Raw genomic sequence first — 16903 nt, 5'->3', positions numbered from 1 at the left:
AATACTAAAGGTGAATATGGTTTCATGACACACACCCATGGCAGGCCAAGAAAAGGTTGGAAAATTTCCCTTTTCAGAAGAAGAATAGGCAAAGTATGGCCTTTCAATGGAGACACGTGCCTTTAACCAGTCGACATATCTTCAACCTAGAAGATGTATCCATTGAAGAACGGGGGTTGTGAGGTAGCTCATTGAGCAATGCAATCTGTAGAAATATGTGGAAGCACTAGGCTAGGGGATGGACTACTTCCACTGTGCAAAATTTTTAAGGACCTTCCACAGGAACAGTGGCACAATAACTATGCATGAGGGAGAGGAAATTCATTGGGTGCAGATCGAACTGACCCCGAAGTCGGTGGAAAAGGCCTTGGGATTGGTGAATAAAGTAGAGAGTAAGCCAAAGAGAGATGTATATGCATTGCTAGGAATGGACAAGGTAAGGGTCCACACCAACGATGACATCATTTTGGCGAAAATCCCTGACCCCAAAATTAAACCCCATGCCAAGATAGAGAGCATCGCAGCAAGGTCACTGGATGAGGTGAACCTCAACGGTTTTGTGAGGAAGACCATTGAAACCTCGACAAAAGCTTTGGCAATGGTAGGACAACCTACCGGAGGAGAATCTCCTACCACCAATGCTAAAAGGAAGGCTTCATCTTCAAAGACCGCAACCATTGGATTTGGTGGGGTCCTCACCGCGATCATCAAGGAATTTGACAAAGGAAATTCGATATGGCAGCCTCTATACTATGCCAAACTTCCTTCTGCCACAAAGTGAATGAGGTAAGGGCACCACCTAGTCATGGAAGAGCAGACTAGGACGCTATGCAAGAGGGAGAGGAGCTTGTGAGGGAGAAGAGAGGAAAACTGAGAGAGAGAGAGAGAGAGAGAGAGAGAGAGAGAGAGAGAGAGAGAGAGAGAGAGAGAGAGAGAGAGAGAGAGAGAGAGAGAGAGAGAACTACAAAAAAAGGATGAATCAATAGAACTTAAGAGGTCACAAGAGATGGAGAACCCTCAAGACATAACCAATATATACAATATGGACACCAATAGCATGGGCTTATTACACTGTAGAGCATGCATAAGCTATAGTAAGGGAATGAACTGCATAAGCTCATGAGAGAGAATGGGGAAGGCTCAATAGGGCTGAAGAAGGCCTCTTGGCTCTCTTTTTTTAAAAAAAAATTACAAAGGAGAAGACATCTTTATATAGGCCTTGAGGGTGTTTAGGGAGGAGATTAAGATAGAATAGAAATTAACACCACCAAAGCTGCATTAGATGGTTCCACCAATGTTGAAGCTCCATCTAGATATTTTGTTGACCAATTTTGTACTTAATCAAATTCCATCACAAGTGAGTTGTCTCCATTCTCCCCCCCATAGCTTGAGTCTAAGAGCTCTCCTATAAAAAAGTATAGAGAATCTTCATAAAATAAGATCATATCTAGCAATAATGGAGAGAGAGTAGTTACTACTACAATTAAGGATGATTTGAGGGTGATTTAGGAGGGGAATTCTAATGTTTTATTAGCTTGAGAGAGAGGAGAAGAGAGGGGAAAGGGTTGGGAGTCTAATGAATGATGTTTTATGGAAGTGTTAAGTTTAGGGAAGAAAGTGTGGATGTGTATAAAATTGGGAGGTGGTCTCCACCGCAATTGAAAAAAGTTGGCATCCACCATTTTGGCCATATCTCCCTACTCCTAGCTCCAAAAAATTATAAAAAAATATCAGCCAAACTTCAACTCACGCGCTACAACTTTTATATTGAAAAGTTTTTTTGGATCGGAGTGAAAGTATTTAAAAAATCTTACAAAATCATGTGCCTGCTTTTTCTTCCACTAATGCTTCCAAGAAGGGTCCCATTTGTTTGAATTATCATAAGGCTCCAAAGCCATGACATTATGAGCCTCACATGCCCTTTGGATGGCTCCAAATCCATTTCATGTCTTTTATTTTCAAATTACACATTTTTCCTTCACCTTCCTCCATCGATCTTTACTCTTCACCCCCCCCTTGGTAAACCGGTCCATGAAATATTTCCATCCTGATTTCTTGGATTTCCTAAGAGGTTGTTCCGACCCTCTTCTTTATTTCAAACCTCCAAATGTACAAAAAATCAACAAAGTGTTAGACAAATATTTTTTTGTGATTTTCTCGGATCATATAGCCCCCCCAACCTGGTTAGAGGTATTTATGTCTCTAGACAGTCTTTGGTATCTTTGTTGAGATATCGAGCTCCACTCGTGATATGCCAGGGTGACCATTGTGCATTTATGTCACTAACTTGTTAGCTGTAGATGCGGTTGGTACACCGCCCATGAATAATAGCTAGATGACAACTATCCTTATCTACTCTAGTTTGTGGCTTAGTTAGTATGCCACCTTAGTTAGTTGAGTTTGGTTTCAGACTCATATATAGGGTTCTTCTATTTCTCTGTACTAGAGTTCTTTTTGGCTTACACAACCAAGAAGAGGAAAATTGTTTTCAGCCTCCACCTTTGTGTGTGTTCCCCATTGTGTAAGTGAGAAAGCTACAAGTGAGACTCCTTCCTTCTCTCCCACAATCTTGACATGGTATCAAAGCCTGGTTTGTGGTAAGGAGCTCAAGAAAGCAAACCAAGTTCGCAGTGTTTTGGTAAGAGGACCAATGTTGCTTTCATTTTTCGAGTTTGGGAGCAAGTCTCTGTAGGTAGCACAGCCAAAAAGTGCAAGAGTGCATTGTCTAAGATTGAGACGCCCTTCGCGGTGGAGCAAGAGGGTAGTATATGTTGCGAGCGGGGCTTTAGCCCTCGGTTGCCCTGTTTTTTTGATTCGAGGCCATTTCAAGGGTGTTTTGGAGACGGAAGTTTTCCGCATGCACTCAGGAAAAGGCCCTGTTTTTTGCTGTGCGACCACTGTTCTACAAGTCGATGAAAAGTTACCGTAGAAATTGCATTGTATGCCTGTGCGTAGAGACATTGGGAGTTACAGAATCATCCTTGTTGCCCGTTGATGCAAAATCGTCACTACGAAGTGACTGTGTGGTCAAATACCACTTTCGTCAGTTTTGCAGATTTGCCCTTGTGAGACTGAAGCTGTGTTTTTTGCAGTTATAGAATTTTTTGCAGTGTTTTGTAATGGCGTCTGATTCTCTTTCACAGATTGTCACTGAAAAGCTTAACAAGAACAACTTCCAAGCATGGAAGTTTAGAATGACAAATTTCCTTATGGGAAAATGATATTGGGAATTTGTTGTAGGAAATGAAGAAGAACCAGTTCTTCCTGATGTTCCCAATCAACAAAAAATGCAGGCATTTAAAGGATGGCATGAGAGAGCCAAAAAAGTTATATACTGGCTGTCTATCAGTATTTCAGACTCTATGATTGTGCATTTTCAGGATGCAAGTATGCCAAAGAAGGCATGGGATATTTGTCAAAAATGTATAGCACAAATACGCAAGCCAGGAAAATACAGCTTAAGCAAGAGTTGCACAATGTGCAAAGAGAAAGTATGAGCATCAATGACTACCACATGAAGGTGAAGAAGATTACAGATGCACTTGCTTCCATTGGGTTGCCAGTGGAAGATGATGATTTAGTTTTTGTGACCTTGAATGGTCTAGGAAAGGATTATGCACAATTCTGAACATCCATTTTCGTCAGTGAAAGATTTCTTGATTTTGAGGAGTTGATTGCTCTTCTAATTTCTGAGGAGCAAAGAAATGGTGGTGCATCTTCTTTAGGAGGAACTTCAAAAGAAGCTATCTTCTACTCAAATGCTGGAAGAGGTAGAGGCAAAGGTAGAGGAGACCGATCTGGAGGCCGTGGTAGAAATCAGAATATGCAGCAAACTCAAGAAAACCAGTCCTATGGAGGAGGACGTAGTAACTCTAGAGGCAGGGGGAGCCAAAGAGGTCGTGGTGGATGGCAAAGAGGGCAAAATGCAAATAGCAATGTTGAATGCTACTACTGTGGTAAAATGGGTCATATGGCTAAAGACCGCTATAAAAAGCAGAATGACATCATGAATGGAAATTTGCAACAAGGGAATTATGCATCTTCTAGTAGACAGGGTGATGATAGAAATGAGCATTTGCTTATAGTGCAGCACATGACCAATTTTGTGACAAGTGCAGAAGAAAGCAAGGATGTGTGGTATGTTGACTTAGGTGCATTAAACCACATGACAGGTCATGCAGAATGGATGCAGGATGAAGAAAAATGGAAAAACCAAGATTTGTGAAGACTGGTAATGATACTGCACATCCTATTGTGCAGATTGGAAAAATTACTTTGTCTATGCAGGATGGGAAAAATAAATACATGTCGGATGTATTTCATGTCCGGAATATCACCAAGAACCTGGTTTCTGTTGGTCAAATGGTTGAGCAGGGCTTGCAGGTCAGATTTAATCCTCATGGATGCTTTGTTGAGGATATGAAAAATAAAGGTCGCTTGATAGAAAAATGAAAGAAGAAGGGCAGAATGTTTATGCTGGATACAGACATGCCTGAATTGAGTGTAGCAATGTTTGCATATGGGACTGGTGTAGTTGCAGATATTGATATCTGGCATAAATGCATTGGTCATGTCAATGTACATCGACTTAAATCAATGCAAGCCCAAAATATTGTTGCAAGATTGCCTAAATTCAAGGTTGCAGAAATGCATAAGGTATGTGAAGCCTGTCAATTTGGAAAATAGGCAAGGAAACCATTTCCTAGACATGTTCAAGAGAGTAAGAAGCCATTGGAATTAATCCACTCTGATGTGTGGACTACTAAAGCTGCATCTATTGGAGGCTATCATTATTTTGTCACTCTTATTGATGACTATAGCAGAAAAGTTTGGGTATATTTTATGAAAAAAAAAAGTGAAATTTTTGGGCATTTCAAAACTCTTAAAGCTATGGTTGAAAAAGAAACAGGCCTGCAAATAAAATGCCTAAGGTCAGATGGAGGGGGAGAGTACCTCTCAAATGAGTTTGCAAGGTTCTTGCAGGAGCATGGCATAAAGCAGCAATATTCATGCAGTCATAGCCCACAACAAAATGGAATTGCAGAAAGGAAAAACAGGCATATTGGAGAGGTATCTCGTGCCATGCTCAACGAAAAAGACTTGCCAAATTTTTATTGGCCTGAAGCAGTTGCTACAGCAGTCTACATAATGAACATGACTCCCACTGCAGCAATACATGGGATGACTCCAGAGGAGAGGTATACTGGTAGGAAACCAGATATTTCTTATTTGAATATTTTTGGTTGCATTGCCTATGTTCATGTGCCAGATGAGTTGAGATCCAAGTTGGATCCAAAAGCTGAGAAGTGCATCTTTATTGGTTACTCTCTGCAGAGCAGAAAGGGTATAGATGCTATAACCCTTCTACTCGTAAGTTTACAGTGAGCAGAGATGTTTTTTTTAATGAGATGAGTAGCTGGTATAAACCAGTAAATGTGATTGATGATGTAGATGTACAAAATGGTAATGCTGCATAGAATTCACAGCAGCAGTCACAAAATATTAGTGGACCTGGAGTGTCCTCTAGCAATGGTTCACATTCTTCGCCATGGACAAGCAAATTGAGATCATGAGAATCTCCTCAAAGCAATGCAGATAGTGGTATGGAGGTTTCACGAAAAGGAAAAGAGAAGGTAGATCAGCCCATGTTTGATGTGAATGCAGGTCACTCTTATGTGGATGGTGAATCCAGTGGCTTAGAACAGAGCATTGATGATGAGTTAGGTATTCCTTCTATTGTTACACCTGGAGTAAGGAAGACCAGGGATGTTTTGAGAGCACCTGGGAGTGAACCTACTTTGCACAGGTCTACTAGAGCTAGGTATCCTGTGGATAGGCTGAAATATGATGGATTTACAGCCATTCACTATGCCTATATGGTCAAAGTGATACAAGAACCAGAACCCACTTCTTTTGAGCAAGCCATGGGAAAAGAAAAATGGGAGAAAAGCCATGGATGAAGAAATGGATGCCTTGGAAGCAAATGCTACATGGAAATTGGTACCTTTGCCTAAAGATAAGAATGCAATTGGTTGTAAGTGGGTTTATAAGGTGAAGCACAATGCAGATGGTTCTGTGAACAGATACAAGGCAAGATTAGTAGTCAAGGGGTATGCACAAACATATGGCATTGATTATGAAGAAACATTCAGTTTGGTTGCAAGGATGGTAACCGTAAGAGCAGTCATTGCTATGGCTACATCAAAGGGATGGTTTTTGCATCAGATGGATGTAAATAATGCCTTCTTGCATGGTGATTTGCAAGAAGAGGTCTATATGGAGCAGCCACCAGGTTATGTGCATGCTATTCATCCTGAGTTTGTTTGCAGGTTGAAGAAAGCCTTGTATGACTTGAAGTAAGCACCTAGAGCATGGTCTGACAAGATAGAACAATATCTTGTCACTATTGGCTTTCAGATTTCCAAGGCAGATTTCTCACTTTATGTGAGAAAAACAGAGAAAGCTATTATGCTACTTATCATTTATGTTGATGATTTGATTATATGACAGGTGATAATGATGAAGATATCCTTCATGTGAAAATGCTATTGAAGCAGAAGTTTGAGATGAAGGATTTGGGAGAGCTGCGTTATTTCTTGGGCATTGAGGTGAATAGATCACCAAGTGAGATACGGCTCTTGCAGAGGCAGTATGGATTGGACATGCTGTTCAAATATGGGATGACAGGGTGTAAGCCTATTTCAGTTCCTTTGGAGCAGAATGTGAAGCTGAGCGCAGATGCAGGTGAGCTTCTGGAAGACCTACTATGTACAGACGCATAGTAGAAAGTTTGATTTATATGACTATTACCAGGCCAAATTTGAGCTATGTTGTTGGATTGGTAAGTCAGTTTATGCAGGCTCCAAGGAAACCGCATTTGGATGCGGCTAGACGCATACTCAGGTATGTGAAGTCCACATTGTAATATGGACTATTTTATGAGACTGGGGTTCAGATACAGTTGCATGGATACACTGATGCTAATTGGGCTGGTAGTATTTCTGATAGACGATCTACTAGTGGATATGTGTTCTCTTTTGGGAGTGCTGCAGTCACTTGGAGCAGTAAGAAACAACCTACAATTGCCTTATCGAGCATAGAGGCTGAGTACAGGGGTGCAACAATGGCTGCATGTGAGATAGCTTTGTTGCATAAGCTACTTTATGATATGCATCAGCCTACAGATGGGCCAGTTGTCATTTATTGTGACAACATGAGTAGTATACACTTGGCAAATAACCCAGTCTATCATGCTAGAACAAAGCACATTAAGATGTATTATCACTATGTGTGGGAGAGGGTTTTACTAGGTCTTATTGATCTAGTTTATGTCAGCACAGAGGATCAGGTAGCTGACATATTTACGAAGGCATTGGGCGCAAAGAAGCTGTGCAAGTTCAGAGACCTGCTTGGTGTGCAGGAATTGGGATTGAGCTCGAGGGGGAGTGTTGAGATATCGAGCTCTACTCATGATATGCCAGGGTGACTGTTGTGCATTTATGTCACCGACTTGTTAGCTGCAGATGCGGTTGGTACACCGCCCATGAATAATAGCTAGATGATAGCTATCCTTATCTACTCTAGTTTGTGGCTCAGTTAGTATGCCACCTTAGTTAGTTGAGTTTGGTTTGAGACTCATATATAGGGTTCTTCTATTTCTCTGTACTAGAGTTCTGTTTGGCTTACACAACTAAGAAGAGGAAAACTGTTTTCAGCCTCTACCTTTGTGTGTATTCCCCCATTGTGTAAGTGAGAAAGCTAGACTCCTTCCTTCTCTCCCACAATCTTGATAATCTTGAGCTGATCCCAACCTCATGTGATAGGGTTTTAAGTGTCATCCATGTACCCTGGTCTTGTGCACTTTTCCCTCAATGTCTTGAAGTTTTTAGGAGCCACTGTTGAATTTTTTTGTGACCCAAAAAGGTCCCTCCCACCAGTAGAGAAACTTGCCATCCTTTCTTTTATCAAAGCAATTGTCATATCGAAGCACTAAAGATCCCTCCTTGATATGTTTATCTGTTACCTTCTTGTTGAACTTTTCTCTACGCTTCTTAGCTTCTTGGGAGTAGTGGTTGATGGCTTCTTCACGATCCAATTGTAGCCTCTCTAGGTCCAGTAATCTTTGATGTAACTTCTCCCTTTGAGAGCCTATTGTGCCACCTAATACCCGAAGGCTAGCTAATTTCACCTCAATAGGCAAAAGAGCCTCTTGTCCATAAACTAGATGAAAAGATGTGAACCCTAACATAGTTTTGAATGAGATTTTGTAAGCCCATAGAGCTCCCCTAAGGTGCTTGTCCCAATCCCGGGGCCTTGAATGTACCTGTTTGCTGATGATTTTACAAATCATTTCATTTACCTTTTCCACCAATCCATTGCATTGAGGGTAGTAAGGGGTAGAGTGTCATTGTTGAATATTCAGCCTTTGCATGAGTTCACCCACCACATTAGCTCTAAACCCTGGTCCTCTATCTGATAGTATTTCAAGAGGGGTACCAAACCTACAACAAATGTGGTCAAAGATGAATTTACTCACTTCCTTAGCAGTGATTCTTCTAGTTGGCATAGCCTCGGCCCATCTAGTCATGTAATCTACCCCCATGATAATATACTCTTTTCCTGATGGAGTGCGTGGTAGAGGCCCTATGGCATCAATTCTCCACTTCTCAAAGGTTCCATAGACCTTGATTGGGGTTTGGGGTTCTGCTATGAGCCGTCGTGGTCCTGATTTCTGACATTCTTCACATGTTTGACACTAATATTTGACATCTTGGTGTAGATTGGGCCAAGTAAAGTCAGCTTGTAGAACCTTTCTACTTGTGATATCATGTGAAAAGTGGCCTCCATACACATCATCATGGAAAGCTTTTAAGATTTCTTCAATTTCCCATTTTTAAGGCACTTTCCTAAGCACACCATCCTTACCAAGACAATACAAACTATCATTTACCATGCGATATCTTGTAGCCTTCCGAGCTAGCCACTGTCTTTCTCCCTTAGGCAGGTGTTTGGGAGCTTCTCCTTGCTTTAAGAGGTGTAGAATATCTTCTGAGTCTTCCTTGCCTTGCTGAAGTGGGGGTTTGATAGCCACTGCTCCCACCATTGACTCATTCAGCTTTGATGATGCTAGATGGTTCGCATCCTTGTTCTGGTCTCTTGGCACATGATGTACTTGTGCCTTCCTAAATCTTCTCATAAGAGATTTTGCCTCTCTCATTTTACTTGAGAGGTTTGTATTTTTGCATGCTGTAATATCTCCGCACAATAAAAGTTAGTTGGTTGGTTCGTAAGTTAGTTAGTCAATTAATAAGTTAGTAAGATTACTAACTAAAAACTAACTAAGGTAAAAACTAACTAACATTAATTATTGATAATTTTTATTTAATTTAAAATATTTTATTTAGAAAAATCAAGAGTCGTAAATTCGATGTTTTTCTCGAATTGGCAAAGACCGTAGCTACCCTTCACGTAAAATACAAGGTAAACGAGACTTATGAGTTATATTAATCACTAAGTTCATGTGTATAGTTTGGAAGGTCCAAAAACATTAGATTTTGAGCAAAGCTAGTATATTTTAGATACTTTAGATATTATCCTAAAAGAAAAAGATATGGAGATTTTTAGAACTGGATGTCATTTAAAAAGAAAAGACAAGTGATATTTTAGTTAGTTTGAAGATTTTATAAAATGAAAAATAAAGAAAAGTGATTGGCGAAATCGCGCGCGCCGCGATCGCAGTTTACAGGCAGTAGACAGCACTTCGAACAGAGAAAAGAAGAAGGAGTGAACTGAGAGCTTTCTAACCAAGTGTCTTGGAGTTTTACCCCCCTTTCGGAGCCAATGGAACCATCAGATTTATGATCTGAGCATCAGATCACTGATCTTTCCAAGATCCCCCTCCACAAAGAGCTCCACTTCTCAACCACAAGCCCTCTTCTCTAATTCACTATAAATACGAGGTATGGGAGAGGCATAAGAAGCATAAGGAGACCCCGAGAGGCTGCGAGAGAGAGGTAGAGTGGAGGATACTCCTCCAAGAGATTGTGAGGAAAAGCTTGCAAGAGAGCTTGAGAGAGAGAAAGAGAGAGAGAGAGAGAAGAGTCACCTCGTGAGGCTGCAAGGAAGAGAATTAGCTCAATTTCCTCTCCTAGACTGAACCATCTTCTCTTACGATCTTCCATCTTGAATGTATTACACCTTCTTAATCTCTTGAGTCTATTTGCGGACGATGGCCTCCAAGAGAAGAATGTCGCGTGCGGATGACAAACCTGCAACTGGCAACAAGGCTTCGAGCAAAGGCATCACCATCAATCCAACTGCGGTTCCGGTCGTAAGTAATGTATTTTCAATTTGATAGATGCTTGCTTTGATTCTCGTATGAGATACGTTAGGCCCCATACTATTGCACGAGTATAGGTCATGGGAAAGGATAAATTTCATCTCGCTTACTCGAAAGATGGAGTTTGTGAAGTGCATATATCAAGGGAAGATAATTGCACCTAGTTACATATGACTTATTTGCTAGTAGAGCAATTACAAGGAAGAATCAGTCAAGCATTGTGAATGGCATAGTCATCAAAAGAACGACATTAAAAGATTGGGCATACAAGTGCTAGACTAAAGTATAGTCAAGGGTTATAACTAGCATGATTGCTAAAAGAATATGACGTTAAGAATCATGAATAGAGAAGTACTAGTTTAAAGTTTAGATACTTCAAAAGTACTTAGCCTAAGAGCCTAGGAGTCTAATTACTTGAGATCATCTCACACTTATCTTATCAAGTATTTATATGTTATGCCTATAACATGTTTGATATATGAGGATAAATTTCTATTTGCCTCATGACTTGACTAAGAGCTAGTACAAGAAATTAATCATAAGGGTTAAAACTAAGATATCTTGAGATCCGTCGGATAACGATGACTTTTGCTAATCCAAACTCAGGGTTGGGTTATCAATCAAGGTAAGTGACCTATAGAACTTACATCATGAATAGTGTTTGAACCCTTAACATATGCCCTAGCCGAAGGAAGGAAGTGTTGAGAACATATTTTCATGCTATTGCTCTTAGATCCCAAGGGAGAGAGCAAATATACGATGGAAATGTTATATCGTCTATTCTTACATTGTTTGAAAAGAATGCAATTGGTTTTGTTGATTGATCGAACAACATCCTAAATGTTTTCACATTCAATTGGTTGTTAGTTATTGTTTGGATGATTATTCCAAGTGCTTGTGATTTATGGTAAATGCATGGCAAGGGTCTGTGATGACAAGTCGCCATGGATTAAAGGAATGTTTTCTTGGAAAATAATATTAGGCTGATTGCCTTGTTTGTGCTTGATTCTTAAAGGATTTAATTAAGGAAGGATATATTGTACGGGTGGATCACCTCCATGGTCGCACCGCGTAGTAACCCGAGAGGGCACTGCTCGATTCATGGGCCGAAGGTCGAGTGGTGAAAAGGCCAACCACGGGAATGATGTTTCGCTCCTAGATAGCTTGTGGGTCAGTTGGAGCTCTGGACACCCCTTGCTAGGTCTAGAATGGAGTTGAAGACCTCCGTGGCCCCCAACATCTGGGCATGTTGGGAGATCCTATTCTAGATAAAGGATTGAGTTTTGGTGCCATGTGAATTGGACCAGTTACTTCTGCAGGGCAGAAGGGATACTTCTGTTGGACAGAAGGGAAACATAATTTCTCCTGTATGGGCGGGAGACAAAGATTAACTTGAAGATAAGTTAAGGAACTTGTTTGATCTTGTTTGTAAATAGATTGCTTTGCTCTGTTTTCGTGTCTGTGCTATAATTTACGCGAACGAACCTTGTTCCCTAAAAGGCTTAATTAATGAAGCTGATTTTAAGTGTCACACATAAATGTGGTAGGACTTAATTAGAAAACTAAAGCTATTAAGGGAAGCGGGTGGGCGGAACCCTCAACGGGTCCGTCCTATGGCAGGGTGGTCCCAGAGAACTGGGAGGCTTCTCACAAGTTTTTATTGTCATTTGACCTTTAGGTATTGATAGGTTAGAACCCGATTCGTGCTGTTTTAGGGGACCGGAATGGGACTATGCCCTATGGGCAGAGAGGTTGAGCAACGCATCCCTCTCGTTTCCCATTCTCTTTGAACCAAGTGTGGCATAGATCTGCTTCGGGTTGGGTATCTCTGCGTAAAGTAGGATGTCCAATACCCGACGCTAGAATGCTAATAGGATACCTTGACAACTAGGAACCCGAATTTCAGGTCGATCCTAGTGGGTTCGGTCGTGAACGTTCCGTTGCGAGGCGGATTCGGGAAACCCTAGGCGACAAAACTCGGAACATTCCTTGGGAGTGCCGGGCAGCGACGCTTAGATTTGTTTCTCGATAGACCGCTAAAAGAGTGCCTGGAATGCCGATGGGCGGGCACCCCACACATGCCCATGTACCTTGCATCTGCCTTATCAATAGCATGGAGTCTCCAAAAGCATTCAACCTCTCGATTGAATTACTAAGACACCAACAAAGACTATGAATTAAAGCATGATATTCTTCCTCATTGTTAGAATGGACACCTTCCAAGATGATTCCTTCACCATAGATTTTCTCTCCTAAAGGAGAGAAAACAACAACGCCTGCGGCTGCCTTATCCTTAGTTCTCTTGTATGCACCATCAAAGTAGAGGCTATAAGCATCTACAAGAGTCTTTATGGATGGGGATGGTGGAAGGTCCTTTCTTTTCACCCTCAGATTTTTCTCATAGCACCTATTTGTCAAAATATCAGCTAGGCATGCTCGAGTTGTTTTTCCAACCTGCACTGTATAATCAAACTCTTGAAGTCAGACCACCCACTTTGCTATCTTATCAGAGATTTCCATATGTTGTAGTGCATAGGGAAACATATCCTCCACAGTGATGATCACAAACCTCTTTGAAAGCAAATATGACCGAAATTTGGTTACTGTAAACATGAGGGCCAACACTAGTTATTCCATGGAGGTGTAAGCCTTCTCTAAGGCTTTCATGAGGCAGCTGGAAAAATACACAGGCCTCATGAAGGATGTTTTTGGATCTTTTTATAGGAGAGAAATACCAATGGCCTCTTCTCCCACGCTAGGGTTTACAAAGAATGTTTCTTCCCAACAAGGTTGGAGGATTATAGGAAGTGATCCCAAAATTTTCTTTATCTCCTTAAAATTTCCTTCACTTTGTTCACTCCATACAAGTGTTTCTTGGCATGTTTGTTGCTGCAAGGGATATATGGCCTGAGAGAGTAAGTGTATAAATCTACTCAAATATCTTAGCTTTTGTAAGAAGGAGACTAATTGTTTGATGGAGGTTGGGGAAGGTAGAGCTAGCAATGTTTCTACCTTTTTTGGATCTACCTCAATTCCTTCAATTGACACTACATGCCCTAGTAATGTAACCTTGCTTTCCCCAATGTGACATTTATCCTTATTTAGTTGTCCACCCAACCTAGCTAAGCGAGTAAATCCTTCATCAACCTTGCGTAGATGTATGTTCCTTGAGATGTAAATACAAAAGTCATCTATGAAAACCCTTATGGACTTACCAAAGTAAGGTTGGAAGACCATATTCATGAATCGTTGAAAGGTTGCTGGGGCATTTGTGAGACCAAAGGGCATAACCCAAAAGGAAAAACAACCCCATGGTGTGATGAAAGTGGTCTTCTTTTGATCCTCCTCTGCAATGCAAATCTAGAAGTAGCCAGAGTAGCCATCACACACTGTATACTGCTCATGTCCCGCTACTTCATTCAAGATTTCATCTTGAAATGGGAGAGGGTAGTGGTCCCTCTTTGTTGCAGCATTTAGTGGCTTGTAATCTATGCATACTCGCCACTCACCATTTTTCTTTGGCCTCACTACTACTGGGGAGACCCATTCTGAATCTCCCACTAGGTATATGAATCCTACATTCAAGAGTCTCTTCACCTCCATCAACAGTGCATCCTGTTGCACAACTCCCAGTCTTCTCAATCTTTGTACTACATGTTTGCTTTCTTCTTTGAGTTGGATGTGATGCTTCACTGCAGTGACACTTGTAATGTGAGTATAATCAGAAATAAACAATGATGCATGCTTCTTAAGAACATTCACATAACCCTCCCTTTCTTAATCCTTTATATCCTTGGATATCATCTTCTCTAGGCTAGCATCCCACACATCTTCTCCTTGGATTCTTCTGATGAGGTAGGTTCCTTTAAGGTGACGCTCATAACTTTGAGAGTGCTATCACTCTCTCCACTTGAACTCTCTTTTTCTTCTACCTATGAGGAACATCCACTTGAGCTCCACTCATCGGCAGACATTTCTAGTTCAAGGTTCTCTTGATGCCCACTCTTCAAGTTGTAAACCACCTTTTAATCGTGGCCACCCACCTTACGTGGCCTCAACTCCAGATCCCCTGTTGCCCAATCTTGCCTAGCTCCGATGCCCATAAGCCAAGGTCTCCCTAGGATGAGGGGATATCCTTCTCCCTTTACTGGCATCACATAAACATCCACTATTGCAGTGATTTCAAAAACAAAAACTCTCAAAGCTTTCACTACACCCACACATGTGACCGCATCATTGTTGGCCATCTTTGCCCTAAAGGTTGAGGATTCCATTACTTCTAATCATAATTAATGCATAATCTTTTCTGTCATGACACAAACCTCTGCTCCACTATCGATGTATGTTTTTCAAATGAGTTGACCTTTGATTTGAGACTCCACTAAACACACTATATCTTTGAGGCCATATGCCTTGATTGCACTAACCATTTTACCTTGCCTTGCCCTTGTGCTTACCATTTTTTACCATTGTCTTCATAGCTTTGGAGAGGCATAAAGTAGTTGTGGCCAAGTAATTTTTGGCCCTTGAGAGATCACATTTGCTATCAGATCATAAGGTTGTGTCCGAGAACCCAAAGGGAAGTCAGAGATATCAATTTTAGACCTAGTTCGAGTCTTTCTCTTCTTCCCTTCATCTCTAGGTGCCCGTGATATACTTGCTCATTGATTGCTTCCTTGCTTGCCTCAATTTGGACACGTACCCGCTTGATAGGCATGGTCTCTACTACATCTACCTTCATCTTACCTCTTGCTATTTATTCTTGGAGCCTTCTATCCTTGACCACCTCCTCTATTTTTAGGACATTAACATTTGGTTGAATAGCAGAGGTTTCAGCTTGAACATAAGGTGGTTGTAAAATTGCAGGTCATGACTGCTCTTACTCTTGAGTCCTAGCACGAGGAGGGCTTACTTGTTGTCGAGGACCTCTGGCAGGGTGATCATATCTTCTAGGGTGAGGACAATTGTACATGCCATGTCCATTTTCTCCACAGTTGTAACACAACATTTCCCTTGCTTATCGCCACATTTGTGATCGATTCCCACCATTCCCCTCGATAGGTCTTCTTGCATCTTACACAAGATTCACTCTCAAACCCTCTAGTTGATTAGTAAGATTGTTTATTTGTTGGATCATATCTTCTGGACCTCTAATAAGGCCTGATGCATTAGATACATTTGGAGGAACTTAAGAGGCCTCCATAGTTGTGATGTTGTTTCCCAAAACTGCTTGGCTAGCTTGGGTTGAATAGAGAATCTTTCGATTCTTTTCCCTAGTGATTCTTAAAGCATCTTAAAAAGTGTTTGAAAATTTCACTTTTACCTTCTCCTTGAGCAAGGGATACAAACCTAAAATAAATCGATCCTTTTGAAGGCAGTTTGGAGCTCTCCACCAGGATTCAGTGAATCTGAACACTGTCCCCAAAGCTTCAAAAACCCTTCCTTATAAGTTTCATAACTATAAGGATCACTTTGATGGAGGACCAAAATCCGTTGCCATAACTCTTCAGCTAAGTTAGTTTGTTGAAATCTTTGCAAGAAAGCTGCCTTCAATCCCTCCCATTCAGCTCTTTAGGCTAGATTTAGAGTTTGGAACCACATTCTAGCTTCTTCCTTGAGCACCAAAGGAAAAGCCATCAACTTTAATGCTTCATCATCCCTCCCAGAGACAAGGAAGGCCATCTCAAGGTTGTCCAAAAAATCCACTGCATTTTTCCCGTTGCGCCCAAAGAATCTTGGAAATGCCATATTGCCTTAGTAGAGTACAAAGATGAACACGTCTAGACTTAAGTTGTACAAATACATTGATTTTAGCAAGATGTCTAGGCCCCAGTATGCTTCTAATAATGCCTTGGAATCTAAGCTTTATGCTGGCTACAATATGCACAGTTGCATAGCAAGAGGTTAGATTGGTCCATACAACTCACGGTGATTCATGAGAAACTATTATAATAAAATAAAGACATGTACATTGAAGGATGCATTGTAGTCTAGCATGGAGAAGATTATAGGTTCTGGTGATACAAGAATCTCCCTTAATCTTTCAGCCCCAAAGTACATGATAAGACACTGCTGGAAGAAAATCTTCCTACTGATGCATACATTAACTCAGATGTTTTGTACAGAGTGGAAGGTGTAGAAATTCAGGCCATTATTATTATTCATAAGTGGAGACTACTTAAGGGAGTAGAGGGAATGCACTTTCTTGAATTATAAAGGATTTTCCCCAGAGTGTTTCTTTTTGGAACCCACCAACTTTGCTGTACAGAGAATTTGCTCACCAGTGATTGTTCTTGCCTTAGTGTGTCCATCCTTGGCAACATATATTTCATAAGGTGTGATGGCCACCTTTTCAACCACACCCAACCTTCGAGCTAGCAACAATTGAATGTAGTCTCCATACTTTGCACCTCTACAAAGTCCACACCGTTCATGCATAGTTGTCCTCCTTTGATTTGGATTAGGCCAGAGAGAGAGAGGGATTTGATGATTTGGAGACGAGGACCTCCCGAAAGGGCCTTTACTTTGTTTGCAAAACACTCACCACAATGGAACCTAGCAATT

The sequence above is a fragment of the Lygodium microphyllum genome, chromosome 19, assembly GCF_053477565.2.
Source record: "Lygodium microphyllum isolate KBCC chromosome 19, Lygodium_microphyllum_v1.1.10, whole genome shotgun sequence".
NCBI lineage: Eukaryota > Viridiplantae > Streptophyta > Polypodiopsida > Schizaeales > Lygodiaceae > Lygodium > Lygodium microphyllum.
Note: the sequence above shows the minus strand (reverse complement) of the source record.